This window comes from Stenella coeruleoalba (genome assembly GCF_951394435.1).
Source record: "Stenella coeruleoalba genome assembly, chromosome: 4".
Classification (NCBI taxonomy): domain Eukaryota; kingdom Metazoa; phylum Chordata; class Mammalia; order Artiodactyla; family Delphinidae; genus Stenella; species Stenella coeruleoalba.
The window spans coordinates 30,661,978-30,686,373 of NC_137149.1; the positions used below are offsets into that span (position 1 = coordinate 30,661,978).

General features: G+C 36.4%; 1 protein-coding gene across 3 annotated transcripts in view; it reads left to right on the plus strand.

The window, feature by feature from the left end:
• Positions 1-24,396, plus strand: part of COL25A1 (collagen type XXV alpha 1 chain) — a gene marked incomplete at its 3' end in the record, with an annotated part of 460,030 nt that overhangs the window by 312,245 nt on the left and 123,389 nt on the right. The gene's annotated exons all lie outside the window — the stretch shown is intronic.

Sequence of the window (24,396 nt, forward strand, 5' to 3'; positions counted from 1 at the left end):
GTGAGAGGGAAAGTCAGATTGCAAGAAGTTAAAAGTAAATAGTAGGAAAGTTGACTACCTTTGAATGCTGTTGATGGTATATGATTTAATGCAGAAGAAACGGTTAACTTTTTTGGCATGAGCTTTATGTCAGGATACATTGAACTAATTTCAAGCCTACAATTTTAGGTATAATACAATAACCATTGATATCATTTGGTTTTCTTCTACAAGACACTGAGGGTTAGATTTCCACAGATGGATGCATCCCGACATTAGAATTGCACTTCCCTCCTTGATTCTTGGGGAGACGTCATTACAGATTTGCTCTTAATCTTCAATTCATTTTTACAGTCAAACATTGCACCTCAGCAGTTAGGCCTTTTGGCTATATGGTTAGGAGGGTGCTTTTTCTGTGCTGTCAGCTACCATGCCCATGCTCAGTTTTCTTCATTTCATCCTCATAGGTTTGTATTACAGAGTTTTGAGGCTAAGCCTTTACTCTGTATTCAAGCAGAGATTGAAGACCCGCCGTAAGGGAGTTGTAGGGGGATTCCTAGACTGAACGAAAGTTGGACTGAGAAATGATACCTCATGAAATAATTACAGTTGCTCATTACTTAGAGTCGTACAGCTTGCAGGACACCTTTCTAGGCAAGATACACATATCCTCTCTAAGCCTTACTACAGTTCAGCAAAGTAGATTATCAGGGAAAAAAGTATAGGAAAAGTGAACACAATAGAGTGAGATGATTATATCCACATGGGCTGGAGTCAGGCTGGATAAGGATCAATTCTAACTGCCACTGTCTCCATGGTTATGAGAAGGATTAAATAAAATAATGTATGAAAAATCTATAATAAGCCCTCAACAGATCATAGTTGATTATTCTCCTCAAGTTTCACATGAAGAATCTGGGGTAAAGTAAATTGCCCAGTTCACATGATTTGTTAAGTGGTAGGAATGGGATTCAAACCCAGCTCTCTCAGCCTCTGGTTTGTGCTCCTCCCAATGGGTCACGCTGCTTCCCTATCAATAAAGTAGTTGGTATAGCCATCAACCTCAATGTGAAACAATAGAGTTTACCAAAATATCCATGGCTCAATTTATAACATCAATAATAATGATAAATAATTTTTATTGAGTTCTTAAAATATGCCAACCACTCTGTGAAGATATGTATTATTTCAACAACTCTATAAAATAGTTACTTTTATTATTTCCATTTAATAGATGAGGAAACCAAGATTCAGAAAGTTTAAATATTTCATCTAAGCAAACAGAGCCAGCCAGTGGCAGAGCCAGGATTTAAGCCTCAGTACTCACAAACTACATTTTCCATGTATCCTCAAAAATAACTCAAAAGTGATTTAATAGCACAAATTTTAATATGACCTTTTTTTTTTTTCTGATGAGGATTGAGCTCACACAGATTAAGTGACTTGATCTAGTTCTTTCACACACATCTACCAAAAGACAGTGCTGGGACTCAAACACAAATGTCAAGTTCTGCCCTCTTTCCACAATGCCAAGCTGCCTTCAAATGGTTGCTAGGACTCTTTTCAGCTTTAAGAGTCCATGCCTTTGTGAATCAGCTTGAAAATGTTGGGGAGCACAAATGAAAACAGGTGCATCTTTTTCCTTTGCAAGCATGACAGTCACAGTCTTTACAATTCATGCACTCACAACCTTCCAAAAACCAAAGGAATGGACGAATGCCACTTAGCAACAGCCTAGAATCTCTCCTCATGGAGCATAGGGAGGCAGGGCAATGCTGACCCTTGTCCAAGGCACGTCAGGATACCCAGTAAGCTTGCTGTGATACAATTTCACTTCTCAGCTCAAGGGCACCATTTTGAAAATTGTATAATAGCAAGATCCCTGTGTATTTGCTCTTAGTGCCTTTTTTCTTCAGGATAACCAAATGAATGAAGTCTGTGTTCCTCAATTCATAATGCAGTGCTTACATGTTCTACAAGCTATTTTGTTGATTCTGGTTTTATTCTGAGCTTCTCTTTGCAAAAGAGATTGAGTTATATTTCTTGATCAGTAGCCGAACCTGAATGTCAAGTGTAAAAGACTCAGGACTCTCCAGGACTTTCCCATTGTCGTCTGCACACCCTACTACTACCCCTCTCTCCTTCATTATTAAAGAGGGCTTGTTGCCCAGTTCATTAGGGCTTCTGCCCTCATCATGAACCACAGCCCTGGGCTTTGATGTTAATGACTCATTTCTTTTCTCTATCTTAGTGACTTAAAAACATAGCCTTAAACATAAGCAAAGCTATTTTAATGTTTAATACTGTCTTTTTAAATTAAGGTATTATGTTGTTATGAAATTGTGGTAAATTTGTTAGTCCAACTTAGGCAATAAAATGAACAAGCATCATGAAGTTATCTTTTGACTATAAATTAATCTTCTAATCAGTTGGCTACCATCACCTTGCCAAATAGCACAGAGGCCTGATAACTAAAAGATTTAGTGGTTATTGGTCTCAATATCATCAGCCAGCAGCTGGTTTTAAATGATCCTGAGCTCTCACAGTTTCAATAAGCCACCCAGGAGCTCTGCTTAACTATTTTCATAAAATTCTTTTCTCTTCCCAGTGTATTGAAGTAAATTTTCATAACAGCTGGGACTATGCAAAACTGATAGCATCTTAAAAACATCTTCAGCAAGACAGATTAAGTTCCAGAAAAGGAAAGCATTTAAAAGTTTATTTTATTATCTTAACCTTTGTTGACTTGAATGATTAAACAGATTCTCTGGCTCTGCTAAAGCGTTTAGGCCTGGATATTAATTTGATGTTCTTATTTACTTAACCCTTGCCTTTCTCTTTAGCCCTAATGAATATACTACTCATTTGGTACTGAATGTATTGCCTGTGAAAAAGGAATGGATATAACACAATGGAAAGAAATAAATTGTGAGAAAATTATTTTAATGATTTCCAGATTTGGGAGAAGTTGGCATGGAAACAGCAAGCTCGTTAAAATTTGCAAACGTTCTTGTTATATTTTATAATCAGAGTTCTCTTTTAAGTGTTCTGTCATACTTCAAAGCGCTGAGAGCCCAGGAGCATTTGTAAATTTGTCCTAATGTGGGTTAATTTAAGGGATAAATTATTTTTGCAAACAACTGTTGATATGTAGACAATATTTCCCTTGGAATTCAGTGTTGCAAATTATATCTCAGTTATTGATTGTATAGCTGAGCCCATTAAGGAAAAAAAATAGATATTATGAAAAGTTGAGGAAGTGACTTTACCTATTTTATATCACTTTAAATCTTAAAATTTTTGTCTAATGTAAAATATTATACAAAGAAATCTATATATATAGTAATCCAGTGGGATAAGTTTTTATACAGAATTTTGGAAGTTAAAGCAAGTATTTCACAAAACCCTTATAATTACACACACACACACACACACACACACACACACACACACACACATGCGCGCACACTAGTCGAAAGCCTGAGGTTTGAGCCCTTAACTGAAAATCCTATTAATGACCATACATGTATTACAGTAAAACCAAAATCCATTCCTAAGTATCTCCTCTGACAAGGAAGGAATTCTGGAGAATGATGCCAGCCAGTTTAAATAGCTGTTGGATTTCCATTTAGTCACTTTTAGCGCAGTGACCTTCATATTAAAATAGCTACTCATTATATTTCATGAAGTAAAGATTTCATTTGTCCACACTTGTACTCATTGCTCATATCAAATGCAATATTCTTCTTTGTACTTATCTTACTTTTTTTTCATGGTTTATGTATATGGACATATACCTTACAGTCTTTTCAGGCTAATGTGCACCATTTCATATTTTTCTTGAAAATTAGTGGAATGAAAGATTTTAGATGAAAAATATATGTATGTATATTTAATATTATTACATTTATATTTCTTTTGTTTGAATTTTGCAAGTGCTGCTTTCTGTGAAATGTTTTCTAAATAATTCAAGGAATTCCTTGATAAAAAAATGATCTTTTCTGAAACTCAAAACTATACAGATGATTTTATTCTCTTTGTCTTATATTTAAGCAAGATAGTTTTCACATGAATTCAAACAAAAGAGTATTAGGTTTATTAATCCATATACTATGGAGTTATGATTTGCATTAATGCCTGCAACTGAAGCATATAATAAAATGTGGAGGGAAAGACAGATTAGTGGTTGGTGACTTTCAATATTATAGAAGAAAGAGAAAGTAAGCCTCTAGGTAAATATATTAAAATCTGGATTTGAAATGGACAAAAAAACCTCAACATACTATAATTGGTAATATCTATAAATAAAAAGCATATTGCAAATAGGAAATACAGCAATTTATAAGCAATTTATACCAGCAAAATCCAACACAATTACCACTATTCCTTTTCTAGTACTCCCAAATGCAGAATTATAATTGCAACAGAATGTTAGAGGTGGATTAACTAAGTAGAAATCAAGAAAGTATGAAACAGCAGATTTTTAATGGTGCATCAGGATTCGCAGAAGGAACTAGAATGCAAGACTGTATTTTTGATTCATCCCTTCAGAATGGGTGGAATAATGGCTTATGCGTTGACAGATCATGTTCAGGGAGAACAGTTCCTGTAGGTCTGAATGAGATGGGTCTCTGGAAAGTCATTTAGTGCCAGACAGCAGCATCCTTTCATAAGCATACATGCACTAATGTGTCCAGCAGCTCCTTGTAGCAGACACAGCCTGTAAATCACAAGTGGCAAACAGGACTGGCTTTGTAGGAAAAAGATGTCAGTTGCAAGGTCCTACTTCACATACAATTCTAAAGCGACTTTGGAGGGAGTCAGGAAGCTTTGATTTTCATTGCTTGGAAGTCAGTTAAATTTTATTTGAAAAGTGTTGTTATTCAGAGGAAACTTTACTGACCACTATTATTTTTATTAGCACAAGTGAACTTTTGAATATTTTACACACAAATAATAATAATAATGACAACAATGCAACGCTATTTGTTTTTATATTCCACATACCAAAGAAACTTCCGGGCCTTCTTATCATACTTTATTACCTTGTAAGTTCAGCATGAATCTGTTCATAAAGAAGCCTAAGTGACAGGTAAGGTGGCATCCAAATCCTCCAATGTAGCATTAGAATACCAAAGAACCAGGAACATCTGACTCTCTTTCCAGGACAGGAACTATAGTTAGCTCCAGGCCTAAAGGAATTCATTAGAATTAAGAATTAAGATAGGGAAATGGTGGTGAGTAAACAAGAGAAATTGGCATGGCAGAGTGTCACTGCTTTTCTGGCTTGAAGCCTGTGTGATGTGATGTGAGACAGAAGGAACTAACTATAACCCTAGGAAGTACAAGGGGACAACAGGTGGTAATTCCTGCCTCATTCACCATGTCTTCAAAAGGACATGTCAGCCTGAACATTCCAAGTTTATTGGCAGGTGAGGAAAAAAGCTATAGGAGACACCACCAGATTTTTAATTAAGAATAATTCGATTGTTTTTAAAAATAGCTTTATTCCTTGGGCCTTTCATCAGCTTATTTTTAGAAGCTGAGTTAATCTAGTTATCTAGATTATTAAAATTGTGACCCAACTTTGAAATATCGCACCCAACTCTTGATCCCATCATGTCTTAGAGGAGGCCATCACCATGTGAGATTTCCGGGATTGCTGAAGAGAGATTCTTCCACTGGTGAAGTAGGAAGTACGGAATGAAGGATGTGACTGAGAAGGCTGTGCCCAAACACAGAACACACCAGAGACTCTTCTAAAACACACTTAGTTCTAAGTTACATATGCTGTGTTATTTTGCCTTTTTCAAGGTGTACAACTTGTTTCTCATATCAAACACTTGCTTTTTGCACCAACAATGGTTTAAAATATTATAGTGCATATCATTCTGTATGTAGGTGTTAGTACATGTATCATTCTCATTAACAGGAATTATTCTATCTATAGAGATAGATAGATACACATATGTGTGTGTGGATATTTACTTACAATTGCACTGCCTATACTGTCTTAATGAAACAGAGTTCTCCATAAGCATAGATTATTATTCATGTATACAAGATCTAAACACATACAAATGTGAACCAACCTACTCTTGTTTATACTCTGATTCCAATTAAGAAAAGTAAGATAAATGTTCAAAGCAGTTTGTTAACTTTTTTTGGAAAAAATTGATACATCTTCCTTAACTGTCTTTTTAAAGAGTATTCTTGTGTTCAGTATGGCAATTCAGAATTGTCTAAAGAATTGTGTAAAGTTAATATAAATTAACTTTTAATAATTTCAAGCTTAATTTTTCTTTGTGCATGTCCTAGCCTGCAAGGAACACCATTCTCAATGTTCATTTGCAAAGTTAGATGGAAAGATCTCAGTGATGGTCCTTTGCCTATGACATCAGTTTGGCTCTGACCTCACAGTAGAGTCTATGACTGAGCTTTTTCATGATCATCTTTGAGGAACAAATACTTGCCTTGACTTCAATATTAGAGAAAAGTTTGAGAACTAATTCAGAACTCAGTTGCTATTTCTTAGCTACCTTATTTCTTTATATTTCTTAGTGGTTGAGGAAGTCAGAAGTTTCTAGAATGCCAGCACCAGAATTTTCTTTTAGATTATAAACTTTTTCATATGGAAGGGACTCTTAACATGTTCCTTGAATTTAGTATAAGTTATAGCAGCACCTTGTAATTTTCCAGCCTTGATTCCTCCTTACTTTTAATTTTTTTTTATCCTACTGAACTGTTCTTTGAGAAGTTAAACATTTGAAAGATTGTAAATCGTTAGTATAGTTTTATCAGATGTTTTGAAAATCGGAAACTATTCTGTCTTCATTAGCATGGCTGATGATTAACATGGCATATGATACATCATATGGGAAAAAGCCCCTAGCTACAATGTAACCATTTTTATTAATTTTTTAACATTTCTTTAATATTATGCCTTGTTGTTTAAAGAATTTACTATCTATATGACAATAATTTTGATAATGAAAACAATAGTAAGGAATTTTTTTAATTTAATTTTTATTTTATATTGAAGTATAGTTGATTTACAATGTTGTGTTGGTTTCAAGTGTACAGCAAAGTGATTCAGTTATACATATACATATCTCCACTCTTTTTCAGATTATTTTCCCATATAGGCCATTACAGAGTATTGAATATAGTTCCCTGTGCTATACAATGAGTCCTTGGGGTTTTTTTTTTTTCTCAATTTTTTTTTTTAATTGGGGTAGAGTTGTTTTACAATGCTGTGTTAGTTTCTACTGTACAGCTAAGTGAAGCAAAGTTCCCTGTGCTATACAGCAGGTTCTCATTATTTATCTATTTTATACATGTTATTGTATATATACACTTGTCCCAATCTTCCAATTCATCCCACCCCCCTTCTCCCCCCTTGTTATCCATATGTTTGTTCTCTACATCGGTGTCTCTATTTCTGCCTTGCAAACCGGTTCATCTGTACCATTTTGCTAGATTCCACAAATATTCATTAATATACAATATTTGTTTTTCTCTTTCTGACTTAATAGTAAGGAATATTCTACCTTTTCTATTATGTTATTTTTTTCTCTGCCAAGCAGATAACTGCTATGTTTAAATTAAGAACTTCACCCCTTACACACACCACTTTTATTTTTTGGCATAGATAAACATAAATTACTTCTACTTTGACAAAGTAAAGTTTCTAAAGAATCATCAGTGTTAGGAAATTCTAGAGTATAACATTATAAAGCCATTCTTTATAAAGCCTTTTTTGTTGCCTTTTTTGCTCACTACAAAATTACTTTTGAGCCTTACAACTTTTTGTTTAATAGTCATTCACAATTATTCAATAATATTGTAAAAGGAAATGAATTTTGAGGAGTAACAGGAAGAAGGGAATATTTGGAGATGTGTTAGACATTTTGGATTTGTTCAGAAAATTAATGTAGAGATTTACAACTTCATCTTTCATTTTACACTTTTAGGCAGAAAAGTCAAACAAAATAGAAATAGAAAAAGCTTTCTATGTCACCAGTATAACGTTGAATGTTAATGCTGTAACTCTATACCGGTCTTTGGTATTACTTCCACTTTGGAGCCCTGTAGTTCTAATAAAATGTGTCAGAGAAGAATGCAAGGTTTGAGTCACAGTATCTACCAGGAATTTTATATAGTAACTGTTATAATCATTCAGGATTTTCAGAATGTGTCAAATGAAATGGCATGTGCCGACTGAGAAACTGTCACAATTTATATGGGATTTCCTTTTAGGGTGGAGAGTAACATCCTTGGTTGCAGTGGGGGAAAGGAATGCAATGTCTTTATTTTTCCTTATTTTTGAAATGTGATATACCATTTTGTACAATCTTCCCTCTATGTTTTATTTTGAATCAATAATTCTCATGAGGAAGATTAGAGGCTACAAGCTGGTAGCCTGTGGACAGATTCCAAGAGTAGATGCATTTTATTTGCCTTACCCAAATTACTTGCTAATATTTTAATATTGGGCAATTTCATACAAAATCTTGTTTTAAACTTCCTCTTGGAAAAGTAGAAGATCTGACACCATTGGGTACATGTTCTTTTATAATTTCGGTTGACTGTAGCTGGATGGAATCTCTCTGCTTTAGATGCATTCTGTGTTACACTCAGCCCACTTCAGTAATTTACATATGTGCACAGCCCCTGTTGGCACTGGAGTTTGTAATACCTGAATTAGAGATTAAGATAATTTTGCATTTGATATTATGATGACAAAGTCCATCAAAATATACAGACGCAGGTAACAAAACAACAAATGACAAATCGTTTATCTTCTAGGAAGAAGGCTACATTATTGCCTTTAATTGAATTTACATATAATTTGTTTTTAAATTACATAGAATTCTCCTTACCTTGGTGGTTGTCAATCTATGGTAGTGTAGACTTTTTTTATTAGTATACCAAGTCTGCTCAAAGGTCAAAATTAGGACTAGTTCAAACTTGGTAGTTTTATACCAAGATGTCAATATAATTTATGCCATCTTTCAAAATTTTGTGGAAATATGAATTGTAAATAACAGAATTTTTATTAAGTTACCTTTGTTGTATATAGAATAGTAATTAAATAACATGCAAATACTATTTAAAAGATATATTTTAGTCCTTTAATTATATATTTTTAAAATTAGAAACTATAGATGTTGAAGGCTTGCTCTTCAGAGTCACTCCTTTGAGGGAAAATGTAGCCCCTAATTACAGAATTTCCTCTAGCTTTTTCTTAGCCGTATATAGGATGTTTGTTTATTACTTAAAATGATCTAGCTTAGACATCTATGTAGGTTGTAGCCAAAGTTCATAGATATTTAAAATCATAATATAAATTTAGCTCCATATGTTTTTTACTGGACCCAAATAATTTCCTTTATAATACTAATCCGTATATTTCTAGAAGCGTTCATACTTTAAGGCACTATATATTTCTTCTGGGTTTTTGATGTTCTGGTTGTATAGTTAGATTAATGGAAACATCCCCCCTTGTAAACATTTCTAATGAAATTGCCCTTACAGGGCACCAATAAAAATTAAGTTAATAAATTGTTTAGAATTGCCCTTTATAGCTATGCTGACAAATCTTAAGAAAAAGAACTAATTTGAGTCAGTATCATTTGATCCTTTTTTCTTTGTATTCTTCTTGATGTAAAAATAAATTGAAACCTGATTTCTCTGAGTACAACAAATACAGAATTTGAGGGTGTGGTTCAAATGATTTAAAAAAGATAGCATAAAAAGGATCCTATGAAGTAGATCATATTTCCCTTTATGGGGAAAGGGAAAAGAGTTGTATACATTTGAAACATTTTTTTCTTATAGTGTTTTTAACTGTAGGATAATATAGGAACTAAAAATTTACTTTTTATTAGAATTATAAAATCTTTTGGTAATGTCAGAAAGCGTTTCTAGATAAATCTTGATTATCTTATTCTAAAAGGGTGCCGAGGGTAGGAGATAATGTGGGTAAGAGAAATTCACTTTCTGCTATGTCAAAGTTTCTCTTATAACTGCAAAATAAACCCATTTCTCAGCCAGCCAATTGACTAAAAATTCATATAGGGTATCCTAACCTTATGGTTCCTGAGTTTTATTCAAACACCTTTGGTGGCAAGGAGCTCACTCTGTTGAAAAGCAAGCTATTCTAATTATAGAAAGTTCTAAATATTACAGAGTAATTTAATCATTCATTCATTCGACAGATATTTATGGTTCCTTCTTTTGAATTAACATCTGTTGTTCTCTACTTCCTATCATTTAGTTTTAGTCCTGCCTTCTGAACTAATTCCTCTTCCACATGACAGCCCTTCAGGGATTTTATAGAAACACTGAATGAAGTTCAGGGTTGCAATGAACCCTAAAGCCTTGCTTGTCCAAACCCAACTTTCCTCAATAAGCAATGGCATAGCATAAAACTGACTACTTCCTGTGATGGTGACGGTGATGCTCCCAAGGCAGTTCTAAGCTTATTCAAAATAGCTCTCATATCCCAGCTCACTTTCTTCTGCTCCAGCTCCTTCATCCATTCCTCGTGTGACACCTCTGTATCTTCTTTCTCTCCTGGCTGATCTCTATACGTGTTTCTGTCTGCCCTTAAAGGGTAACACCCAAAAATTAAACACATTAATTCAGGTGGAGTCTGGCCTAAGTGGGACAGAACCTACCTGCTTATGCCTCTGTTTATGTTAATATTGCAGGGAATTAGATTAGCTTTAAGCCACATTGACAATCATATCATATATTGATGTATACATTTATTATCAACGTAAATTCTAAAGTCTTTTTCTCACTGCTACTAGCCCTTAGCTCCTCAACTGTGTATCATTATGGCTTGTTTATTGGATCCAAACACTGTTCTTTACTTTTATTCCCACACTATTAGTATTCTCTGCCCTGTTGAGATCCTCTCTTGGAGTCTGATTCTGCCATCCAGCAAATATTACATCTCTCTTCTGCCCCATTTTATGGAGATCTGAGATATAGGTATAGAAACAGATATACAAACTGAGAGAGACCCAAATTTTAAGAAGACTAATCTAATCCATGACACAAATGTTGAATGGAGTTCAAACTGAGAACAGGAACTGTGGGACAATTTAAGCAGTATTACCGAGGTAAATTGTTCAACCAGTTATAAATCTACTTGTTTATTTGCTTTCAGTTCATATTTCTCAATTTAGTCTATAAGGATAATATGACATACCTCTTGCTGTAATCCAATTATATATGTACATCCATCTACTAATAAGCTTTTTTAAAAAGATCATATTTTTAAACTTTACTTCTTTTTCAGATTTTCACTAACAATGCTTTTAATCTATTCTAATCTTTAGTCAATAAAATTCTACCCATCTGTCTATATTTTGCACGATTTACCTTCTTCCTTGTTTTTTCTTCTATGACTTCTCTTACTTTCTACAGTTCCTGAAAAATAATTTGAATGGTTTGGTAATTTTTTTGGCAAATGCTTTGTATTTTAAAAGTCATTTCTTCAGACTAATTTAGACTCCCAAGGTTTTCGTTTATAGTCTCTTTACTTTTCTTGGCATTTTATACTACCAATGTTTGTGCCTTTTTTTTTTTTTTTTTTTTTTTTTTTTTGCGGTACGCGGGCCTCTCACTGCTGTGGCCTCTCCCATTGTGAAGCACAGGCTCCGGACGCGCAGGCTCAGAGGCCATGGCTCACGGGCCCAGCCGCTCCGCGACATGTGGGATCCTCCCGGACCGGGGCACGAACCCGCGTCCCCTGCATCGGCAGGCGGACCCCCAACCACTGCGCCACCAGGGAAGCCCTGTTTGTGCCATTTTTTAATCCGAGTATCTGTATTTGTCTTGTTTAACAGAGAATTAGAAACTAAATAGGAACTGGGTGCTGTTGATTTCTTCTGTCAGTTATTAACAATTTACTCCCAGTTGGCCAAAGGGGGAAAAAAAGGCCTATCCTCTGATTCTCCTTCTCTTTCCGATTCTAACGGCAGATGTTCTTCTTGCTCTCAGTATTTTCCCCCAGATTCAGTGGGCCTTAGTGCTCCTGACCCAGACTTCACTGTTCCATGCCACTCTTCTATATTAATCCTTAGTTTGACTTTCACTTCCTTTTTCCTTTCCTTCCTTACATCTAATTATGATAGTCATAACAAAGGAAATCCAACAAAGAATAAGAGAGTGGAAGGGAAATTAAAGGCCTAATAATTCACAAATTGGTTAATGATTCCTTGTACAAAAGTTGACTCTAGCAATTCCTTTGAAAATAATTTTTTTCTCAATCATATTTGTTTCACGCCATTTCCCCAACATTTAATAATTTTCCCAAACATTTCACAAGTCGAGAAACATGGAGAATTGTACAAATGGACAAATGTTTATGAAGCTTCAACTCAACTGTAGGTAATGTAAGGAGCTGGAAAATGGTAAATTATTCTCCCTTACTTTGTGTTCCGTAATTGCTAACATTACACATCACCCAAGGAGAATAGTTGACAGTGCCTTATGTGTAAATAAGTAAGTAATTCAATTTCAATAATGATATGATAGGCATACATCTTGTAATTCTTTAGCCACATATGGGAATCATAAAAGTTGTAGCTGATGAGGTGGCAGAACTGGTAACTTATCTGAGTATACCAGATGCCACCTAGTTTTTAAAATGTAAACTCTGGTCCTTATGGGTACTGAAACTGTAGACTCATTGAATTAAAATAAGACCTATGAAATATGTTTTTATTTGGGAAACTGGGCTATTACTTTTATCTTTTAAGACACCAGAGAAATATTTTCCTTGGTTTTACTTATGTTTAATACCATCATTTCACGTGTTCAAACACAGAATACAGTTATTCACTGTTCATTCTTTTTTATTTTTATTTACCGGTAAATAAGGCAAACATTTCATTTAATGTTTACTAAGTTAAAAGGTGATGTTACACTTTGAAATAATTCTTGTAATCATAGGGAAAACAATCTTGCTTCTGTTATATGTGGCAAGTTCCTTTGATACATGACATATTAAGTACTTTTAAATAAAGAGACAATCGACCCCATCAGAAACTGCAGCTACAGCTTATTTTGAGCAGGCATTTTCAGTAACTCTCCAAGACAAGTTGATCTTTACTCTTAACATTTTTGGCTGGCTTATTATCATCTAAATATTTGAAATTAGAAGGTGTAAAAGGAAATTTGGGGTAAAAAAAAGAGTTTGAATATTATCAGTGTAGTTATTTCAAGTAAATTATAGGTGCACATAAATATCACTTTTAAAGAGTAGATGTAATAGGGCTTCCCTGGTGGCACAGTGGTTGAGAGTCCGCCTACCGATGCAGGGGACACGGGTTCGTGCCCCGGTCTGGGAGGATCCCACGTGCCGCGGAGAGGCTGGGCCCGAGGGCCATGGCCGCTGAGCCTGCGCGTCCGGAGCCTGTGCTCCGCGGCGGGAGAGGCCACAGCAGTGAGAGGCCCACGTGACGCAAAAAAAAAAAAAAAAAAAAAAAAGAGTAGATATAATAAACCTCATAGTATATCACAACTTAATGTTAAAAATGTATCGCATTTCATTAAATAACATCATCACCAACCACAGCCAGGAAATGAAAACTAAAAAGGAGAAAGTTCATATTATGATTTCTAATATCCATATCATTAAAAAGTTTAGACTTAATTTCACAGAAGTCGGGAAATTCTGAGATTCCCAAAGAAACCATAACTATCGCATAGATTACAACAGCCTCTTTCATGAGGAGCTCAAATCATGGGACTCCTCCCAAACGGATCCATCGCTGTGGGGTGTTATATCACTACAACAGTGTATCCATCACTTCCTTTTCAAAAAGGAATTACACCTTGTTCTCTTCTTCCTCCTAGAGGTCCTGTATATTTTGAAAGTTTTTTGATTTAAGAACCAGTGGTCTGAATTACAACATGTGATTGATACAATGAGAACATATAGCCCTTTCTTCAAATGTTAATACAACAAAATAAAGTTCCTGCAAGGGACTAACTGAATTACTTCCTTTCTGAAGCAAAGCCCTTCCACACTTGGCTCGTTTCTAATTCAACATTCAGAAACACTAGATCAGAGATCTTTCACTAGTACTCTGTGGCCCGGATCCTCCCCCCAAATGTATTTTTGTTTGGACTATAAAATGTTTTAAAGTAAATTTGAATTGGTAGCAAATGTTTAAAATCTGAAGCATTTGTTAAAAAAAAAAAAAGAAAAACCTCAGATTTCTGGCTTCTCTTGGAGCATGTGAAGATGTAGCAGTACTAGGTAGGCCTTCCCCCATGGCAAAATCAGTTAAGTCCTCCTTATTTCCTTTTAGCCCCAGCGTGACTCCTATTCAGCCAAGCATCCCCACTTCCTTTTGTCTTAAACCTGCTCCCTTATTTATGTTATCTGCCTGGTCCTTAGAGCCATTTGCATTTACTCCGTGTTCAACAAGTAACATCAAATATAAATATAATTATAGAGCATTCAGATGTCCTAAATCGCATTCAGTATTTTAGGTCCATATGGAAACATGCAAATTTCAGGGATGCTTTCAAGACACAGACTATTTTAGTTTTGAGTAGTTGAACAGACCCTGGGGAAACACTAAAATTTAGGATGTAGACTAAAGGGGGATATTAGAGAATAGGACTAGTTAACTAGTAGAGGAACGTACCTCGAGTGATACTACTACAAGTAACAATACTCTCTGGTGAACTCCTCCAGCTACTCCATTATCCTTTTGTTGCTAAGGTCATTTATGAATAGTTCCATTATCCCAGAGGGCTATCAAGTGTTAGCTGTGGGCTCAAATTTATTTGTGGGGGAGGGTGAACTTCAGAGGTGGATTAGGAAATACAAGGATAGCTGTCCACTTGTTATAGCTGAGCCCCATGGGACTCTCACCAGCTCTTTTATACGCTGGTTTCTAGCCATCTACCTCTTCTGAGGGAAGAAGGAAAGAGGCTGCCATCCAGGAAGCATGCCCAAGGAATTTTAGAGTCAACTCAATTTAATATCATACAAAGGAAGTTTAGCAAATACCCATTAAGCCAGACACTAAATAGAGTCTCTAGGGAATAACAGAACACTTTTCCTTTTCTCCCAGAATGAAGAATGCAAAAAAAGTTGAGTTTTTCTCATAGGACAAATGCCGATTTTTCCTTCAGTGTAAGATGCCCTGTCAGCAAATGAACCTTCTATTTGCTTGGCACTGTTCTTTCCTGATCCTACTGTGCCTCCTCTCTCAAATGTAGACTGTTTTCTTCCAGAAAGTGGATAGGGTATATGCAAGTTGAGGTGAGCCCTTGACCTGGCAACCTCAGCTAGAAAGCACCCCTTGGTTTCAACAGAAGTATAGGTGCAGAATATTATTGTCTTGTACGTTATCATGATACTGTACCATCTTTGAGGGAAAATTCCTGGAGAATTAAAAGATTATTAATATTTTATTAAATAATTCAGAATTTTCATGCAAATTGCATGAAAATCAGTTGGGTGGAATTAAAGCTTTTGCATGATTTATTTTTTAAAGGGATGGGATTGTTAAGCAAATTATTATGCAGTGTTTGGTAATCAAATTGATGTTCTAAACAAGATCTCTGTATTTTTTTTTTTAATTTCCTAAAAGATCAAAAATTTTCACGGATCTGTTTTTGCATTTACTTGCAAAACCTATATGCTAACTATAATGTGCTTATTTATTCATTAAAGCAATTAATTAAAGATACTAGATAACAATTGATCAGGCTAGTTCTGATTAATATATAAAATTGAAATCATAGATGGAAATTTATTTTTAATTACTGTAAACTGGTATAAATTATAATATATAATTCAGATTACCATATATTTAGACAGGCTATTTGCCAGTCTAGACTATATTAACAAGTTGTATTTTTCAAAACTAAATTCATTGCCTTAACTTCAAAACTTACTACTCTTCTTACAATCTTTAATTCTGTTAAATGGGTCTTTGTCATCAATTTTGGAACAAGCTTACAATCCTTCCTTGAAACCCTCAGAGTCAAATGTGTTTCAGAATTTAGAGTTTTTAGGTATTAGAAAGTTCATATTGTTGATACACCAGGCATTGTCTGACACCTTTAAAGAGGCCTGAGGCACTCTGTAATTAAACCATTAATTTCTGCTGTGAAATACATGCATGTTCACACTAAGCAGGATTATTCATGAGCAGAAATAGCCTCACATCTGTTCAAATAAATGTTTGCCACCAAATGGGTTTGCTGCAAAGTTAGAAAAATCTTTAGTTAAACTTAGGAAGAATTGTTTTGTTTTCAGGGACTTTCGATTTTGGCATTGCAGATAAAGGATCATGGACTACATCTTGATTTTTAATCTGTTCATCATAATTTGGCCAGGGTTGTCTTCCTCAAATGCACGTATGGCATGGCACGTTCATTTTATAAACACCTTCGTGGTTTCCCACAACTTCCCCCTTTAAAGCCTTTTTGAAGACTTCCCATATATATATATACCCTATCAACTTTTCTAGGCTCTTACCTAAAAACTGCTTCACCCCAACTAAACTCAACTTACCAGCAATTTCCAAGTATACCTTCCTCCTTTTTGCTCAGTATACTTCAGACTGGAATAGCTTCTTCCAGAGGCCCCAAGTCCACACCGCACCTCAAATAGCATCGTCCTTTTCATCCTTCTTCACCCATCTCAAATCCCACCTCTACAGAGGCACAACTCCATTCCCCAGTCAGAATGTGCTTAAAAAGCATACTGCCTGCTCCCCTAACTAGCACTAATTTAGTATATTTTCCATTTGAATTGAAAATCATGTGATAACCTCCCTTCCCTACTAGATTTAAACACTTACAGCTTCTTTCACTATATTTGGCATATTTAAGAGTCACTTGTTAGATGAAGGAATGGATGTTTTAGTATAATCTCTCTTGATCTCATCCATCTAACCTCCTACAGGAATCCCACACCCATAGTCCTTGCCATTGCCCTTATCCTAACCTTCTCAAGTGGAGAACAGGGTCTAGATCTCAAGGGAATACCTAGAACACGACCTAATCTTTGTATTCTAAGTGTAGATTCAGCATATCTTTGGAAAAGAAAAATATACTTTCTCTTTGGTTCCAATATTCATCTTGCTGATACTGTCAGGAAGGAAGGCAGCAGAGCCCTTGGAGAGTGGCCAGGCACTACAGGGTACTTCATTATGCAGGTCTCAACTTCAACATCACTTCCCTGGGAAGTCCTCCCTGACCAGCTGACCTCAGTTAGGTCCCCTTTCTTTGCATTCTCATAGCTTTTGTTTTGCTAACAGTCATCATATTCACTTCGAGGGTATGATTCTCATCCAAAACCTCAGATGATTAAGAAATATTAATTTCTTAGTCATCTTAATGACTTAATTTTCTATAACAATTTGATTTCTGAACCTACATCTCCTCCACTTGTTGGCTAAACAGCAAACATCAGTCTTCTTGAGATTTCCACACTTTCTTCCTCCTTTCGGACAGACTCACTTTTCTGCGGTCTTATGGCATCAGAAGGTCTGGGGGTGAGAATTGAGAGGCACCTTGTCTTCTCCTGTCGGTCCACACAGTTTGCTGCTGAGAAGGCAGCGTGGCCCAGCTAACCTGCAAGGCCCTTCAGAAACAGCGTGTCAGTGCTGCATCACTGGGGCATGGGGGACTCTGCTGTTTCTGTGCCATGCTTCAGACAGGGAAATCTTTTGCAAGGCTGCCCCTGGTCCTGTGCATCTAGATAAGTCACATAGCCATTTCTTCTTTGAGGTATTGTTGCCTTCCTGGAAGTGCTGTGGGGAAGCAGGGCTTAGGCCCCCTCTGCTCTTGAGGACCACAGTTCTCCTTCCTCTCTTCCAGTTTGGGGGAATATCTTCCTAGATATTTTTGATTTCTAGCAATGTTGGCAAACAAGTTTTCTTTTCCACCCTGCCTCTTCGTACCTCTCCTGACGCAATAGCAGATGGCCAACCAAGAGCTTGATTGAGGGACAAAGGAAATGGAGAACTATAAGGGAAAAAGAGCATAGACACTTATATGAAAAGAGATCCCAGCCATATTCATAATTGCCCGTTTAATGTCTGCATGACTTCATTGTACTCTAAGCTCCATGAAGCCTGGGGAAAGGCTTTCTAATCTCAGTGTCCAAATATTGCCTTTTTTATAGTAAGCATAATTCTTATAGTAGTATAAATTCTTCTTGAATAAATGAATGAATAAATGGGAATGCAATTCAGAGACTGTGAAGGATTTATGGGACGTATAGTGGCTAAGAGGGTAGACTCTGCAGCAGATGGCTGGGGTGTGAATCTTGGCTCTGCTCCTATACTTAGGTGGGAAAACCCATAACCTCTTTGTGCCTCCAATTCCTCATCTGTCAAATGGTTGTTGTGAGGAGAAAAAGAGCTAAAGCTCTTAGAACTAATACCCGGCACATAGTAAGTATCATATGAGTATCCACTACTATCATTACCATCATCATCATTATTTATTATCTTATTATTATTAAGAAACCCTAACACAGGATTGATTCAATGATAGCAAAGTTTCTATAAATAAAATTGACATAATTTTAATTTTGCACTGTTTTCCAGACTGTGAGGCTCTTTTGTTTTCTTCCCTGTTTCCCACATCTACACTGCACTCTCTGGTTCCCTTGGGCTGGGGCAGTCCTTCTTCGGGAATCCTACCTCTTTTCATGACGTCTTATCTTTTGTTGGTGTTTCTTAGCCGTATGCCCTCGGGAAACACAACACCCCCTGGAATCCCTTCTTAGATCATAGCAAGGAGATCCTGTCTCAGTATGTGTACTTCAGGTGGTTTTGCTTATTCTTCACCTCTACCAGTGTTGAAGCTTTTCTGCCATCTTTCTGCTTGTTTATAGATCCTTTGCAGTTTGTCTTTGCTTACATAGCATTTCAGTGGCTATAGTATTTAATGACATGACTTTGTCAATGTAGAGATTGCATTGTTCTCTTTCTCTTCTAAGTAATTTGTAAATTCACATTTATCATATACATATAAAAGATAATTCCTGGAGTGACTAGGGTTAACATTTATGATAGAACACAATAGCATGGAACTTGGAGTATCTGTAAAAAGGAAAAATTAACTTTTTGAGCCAAATATTTAATTTAACTACAGAAAGCTAGTTCTTTCCATAATTATCATAAGACAGTCTTTTTCAGCCAGCTATAAATACTGATTTTCACAGGCTCCAGGGCTCATATTATTTGGTTGTTCAAAGGATTCTTTTAGCTGTTTAGCTTCATGTGGTTGATTTTTCTATTCAGACAGATTATGCCGTCTACTGCAATATGGAATGATTTAGCAGCAAATTTCTTTCTTTTAATTTTTTTCCTTAGTTAGCCTTCTAAGAGTTCCTACTGTTAAACTAAAGTTATTCTTTTACCTCAATATTTTTGCTATCTATTATAATATTTCCCCATCTGGTCTCTCTTAGCTAGAAATCATTTTATCAACTTCTAGGAATATTTGTCTTTATTTATGCTGCACACATACCCACTATAATGGTTGTGTCGCAATGCGTGATATGTTTTGGGTAAACAGAATTATGATGCTGTTTACATTATGGAGAAACTCAGGGATTCTCATTTCTCAGCATAACACATATCTTTTCTTCCAATATGATTTGCTATGGGGGCCCCTTGACCACCTTTATAATTAAAATAATTGTTTATTTTTTCCTCCAGACCTCTACAACCTCACGGACACTCCCTTGTGCTTACTAGTAAGCATCCGTCATCAGTGATATTGGCCATTGTTAGCCTGTTCTTACTATGGGTCATTTATGTGCATTTATTCAGCGTAATTAATGATGCAGTAAACAGTGAAGTCAAGTGTGTCTACCACTTTGAGTCATTTGCCTGTACAGAATCTTTGTTAGGAGAGTTCACATTCCTCCTGTTTCTACAACCACTTTTTATTAATCCTATTTGTAGTTACCTCTTCCTCTGCTCATCCCTTAAATCAAAGTCTTTCCAAGGGTTCCTTCCTAGGTCTGTTCTCTCTACAGCCTCCCGAGGTGACCCCACATAGCCCTATGACTTGTGATTCCCAGCTCTCTCCTGACTATTTTATATGCACGTATAAAATAGTGTCTGCCCCTTGGCTGGCCATATACACCTCAAATTCAGCAAGCTACCTGAACTCATCATCTGAAACCACCTGCATGCCCCAGAAAACCCTCTTCCTTCTAGTGTTCCCTCCACCATGCTTCAGTTGCTCAACCTAGAGACCTAGGACCATCCTCTGCTCCCCTTTCTCCCTTATGTTCCCAGCCAAGCTACAAGTCCTATGGATTCTACTTCCTTAATATCACACGAAACTATCAGTTTTTCCTCTAGTTCTAGGACACAGTCCCTCAACTAGACTACTGTGACATCTTCCTAAATGGTCATTCTGCCTTTGATTTTACTATTGCCTTGCCAACCCCCATCCCCTCTTTCACCTGGCTGGGGAGTCTTCCATGGCTGCCCAAACCTTGCATTAGGTGCACGTTTTATTTCTTTTGCAGCCCCTCCATTCCTCCATTGTAATGATTATTACTTCCTATCATTACTGGCTGCTTATTTTTTCCTATTTCCCCGCCACACATTAAACCCAGTGAGCTTAGGGTCCTTTCCATTCAATCCCCAGGGCCTAGCACAGTGAAGACTGCACAGAAGGGACTCAGTAAATACTTCTTAAATATTGTTGTATATTCGTCAATTTTTAAGCTTTCTAATACTTAAACTATAAAACAAGCAGAGAGAAATTATAAACACAAAACTTCATGATGACAAAGTCTGGAATCAGAATTCCTGGATTAAGTTTCTGGCTCTATCATTGCCTTATTGAATATTCTTGACAAAACCCAAAATTTTCTCACTATAATGTAATCATGTAACACTCATCATTTCTGAGTACACAATAAAAATGACAATAGTATCTTGAATTTATGGCTTCCAAGTAGTTAGCAGCATTTCTTATGAATTACTTATTTGTTCACCATCCCTTTGGGGTAGGCCAGCGTCTTTCCTTCTAGAAGGCAATGAAGGGAGATAGAGTTCCTCCTGTAATGGTGTCAAAACACCGGTCCTGGTTGGTTACCTACTTCACAGAATGTGCGGAAGATTCATGAAGTTATCTGAGTCTTTATGCTCAGGAAAATGTGTTCTGTAAAGTAGTTTTACACGCTTGTATATCCAATTTCTTAAGAGCTCAAAATATTTGGGGGTGAAAATGTGTACAAATTATTTCAGTACTTCAGCTTATTCCTGGGCTCTTTCTCCATGTTTTTCTGGAGACAGTTTTTTTTTTCCACACCCACTCAAACCATCTGTGTACCAGGCAAGTTTTCCAAGATGTAAAACCAAGTGAAATATGTCCATTCCAGTTATTTAGAAAGGACTGTGACTAATGATACTGTGGAAGAATGGCACGGGTGATGAAAAAGTACGCTGTCTGTGTGAACAGCTAGGGCAGCCTAGCAGTTAGAGTCACGCAAAGCCTAGCCATACAGACAAGCAGTCAGCACCAGTGCTTTTTCAACTTACCCTCCAAAGACCTTCTGCAGGAAGCAGAATCAGCTGAGTGTCTCTGTGACCTGGAGATATCCCCTGTGAGATGAGGTTCTCTACCACCGTCAAATGGTAACATTTTTAAAAATTTGTGCAAGTTTTACATTCTATCCCAAATATGTCAACGTTTGCTTTATATAAAAATGTCTCAAATTACTTACCATTGGGGATTCCCTGGCAGTGCAGTGGTTAGGACTCCACCCTTCCACTGCAGGGGCACGGGTTCAATCCCTGGTTGGGAAACTAAGATCCTGCATACCACATGATGCGGCCCAATATACATATATATATATATATATATACACACCATTCATTGAAATGGACTCTTCAGGAAGAGGTACCATATTTATTATTGCCTTTAAACTCTCCCCAGGACACTGGCATGTGCTTTTTTTCAAACATTACCCCAGTTTGAAAAGCACAGAGTCCTAGGATATTGCAGCCCAGGCCATGGTTTTTTGTTAGAACTTAAGAGAATTTGCCCACCTGTCCCCTTTCTACTTTGCTACATGTAAACTCCTGAAGTCCTTTTGCCTAACTCGCTGATTAAATCTTTTACATGTTGCTCTAAGCACCTGAGTGGTAGCATGTCCACTGTTAAGATGATGGAGGAATATAAAATCAGCTTCCTCAGCAACCTAAGTGTCCATCAACAGATGAATGGATAAAGAAGATGTGGCACATATATACAGTGGAATATTACTCAGCCATAAAAAGAAACGAAATTGAGTTATTTGTAGTGAGGTGGATGGACCTAGAGTCTGTCATACAGAGTGAAGTAAGTCAGAAAGAGAAAAACAAATACCGTATGGTAACACATATATATATGGAATCTAAGAACGAAAAAAAAAAAGGTCATGAAGAATCTAGGGGTAAGACAGGAATAAAGACACAGACCTACTAGAGAATAGACTTGAGGATATGGGGAGGGGGAAGGGTAAGCTGTGACAAAGTGAGAGAGTGGCATGGACATATATACACTACCAAATGTAAAATAGCTAGCTAGTGGGAAGCAGCCGCATAGCACAGGGAGACCAGCTTGGTGCTTTGTGACCACCTAGAGGGGTGGGACAGGGAGGGTGGGAGGGAGGGAGATATAAGAGGGAAGAGATATGGGAACATATGTATATGTATAACTGATTCACTTTGTTATAAAGCAGAAACTAACACACCAGTGTAAAGCAATTATACTCCAATAAAGATGTTAAAAAAAAATCAGCTTCCTCAAATAGAGATTTTCTGTTGGAGAAAATGTATCTGTCTGAGATGGGAATTATCTAACTACTTCTCTCTTTAGATCTCATTAACACTGGAAACCAAACTAAGTTCTAAAACTGAATGCTTTTTTGTAAGCATTTAGAAAATATGATCAAACAGCAAACTGGTCATGCTCAGATATGAGTGCAAGAAGTGACTTATTTATACATGCAAATTTCAAAACATTCGTAAGGTCTACCATGTGTGCTGTTAAAAGGGTTTTAATTTTAAATTATTTTTGTTAGATAATCCCATTTAAAGTAACGCTATGATTTATCGCCACTAATCAAGATGCTGTTCCCTCATAGACTTCTTGTTTGTATCTGTTTTTGTTCTTTGTTACATAAATACGAGGTTTATATATAAAATTCTGACTGTGTAACATAGGGCTAATGAGTCTCAGATGGAAAGATGCTGGCGCATTACCATCTAATAACATTTTAAACTCATATTCCATAGTAAAACAAAAGCAAACTGTACACATCTGTTTTCCAACTTGTAGCATTTCTGAATTTGTGGAGAGTCTCTGTTTAAAGGACTTTTACTTGAGGAGAAGAAAAAGAGGATATAGGTCACCTCAAAACTACCCAGCCACTTAATAACCTTATCAGATAGGACTTGGCAAAAGGGATAAGATTTCCTCGGCCTTGCTTCCTGAGAAGTCCCAGCTCTAAAGAAGAAGGATCAGAGGCATTAGGGCTGAAGAGATGTCTCAGACTACAAACACAATTTTATTGTCTCTCTTAAGAAAAATATATCCCTAATAAGGAGGAAAGAAGGGGGAAAATATACCAAAACTAATAAAATTTAAAAACTAGAAAATGTCTGGCTTTTTCTAGAAATATCCTCGAAGTAGATTTGGGTGGGAAGAGGGGAAAGGCAGTGGGGAGGAGAAAACGTAGGGAGGAATCCTGCAGACACTCGAGACCATATATTATCATGGTTGTTGTTTACTTTTTTGTATGGTAAAAGTATTCTTTATGGGAAAAAAAATTGGAATACAAGGCTCTGATATCACATGTTGTCGGAAAAAGAACACAGGCAAAATTTCTCTCTCAGACCTACCCAATTGATAATGCCTGTGAACACAAGTTAGTACAAGCTAGTAAAGTACAGGCTTTTAAAATATCCTTTGCCCATTTTCCTTGGTTAAGGAATTCAAAACCACTTTTCTGCTTCAAGGGGGTGTGTGAACTGTCAAGTTCTTTTGGAAAAGTTACGTGACAGAAGTGATTACTGCAGAGTGTGACCATAAATCCCCCTGACATGAAATACACATGTTATAAGAGACAGATTTCCATCCACCACCTCTGCAGGAATTCCTGAAACAGGAAAGACCTGAGAATCATCATATGATTGGAGACAGAAATTTTGATATGTGGGTGGTAAGACTATATTTTTTGACGCGTACTGCATTTATTCTGAGGAATACATCTGATCTGACTGCAAAATTCTGTTCACTGTTGTCCAAAAAAGATTTGATACATGTATTGTATGTCCTGAGTTGTAAACAGAATATCAGTAGAGGGAAATTACAGTGTTGTGTTCATAACGGAGTCTGTAGTTATCT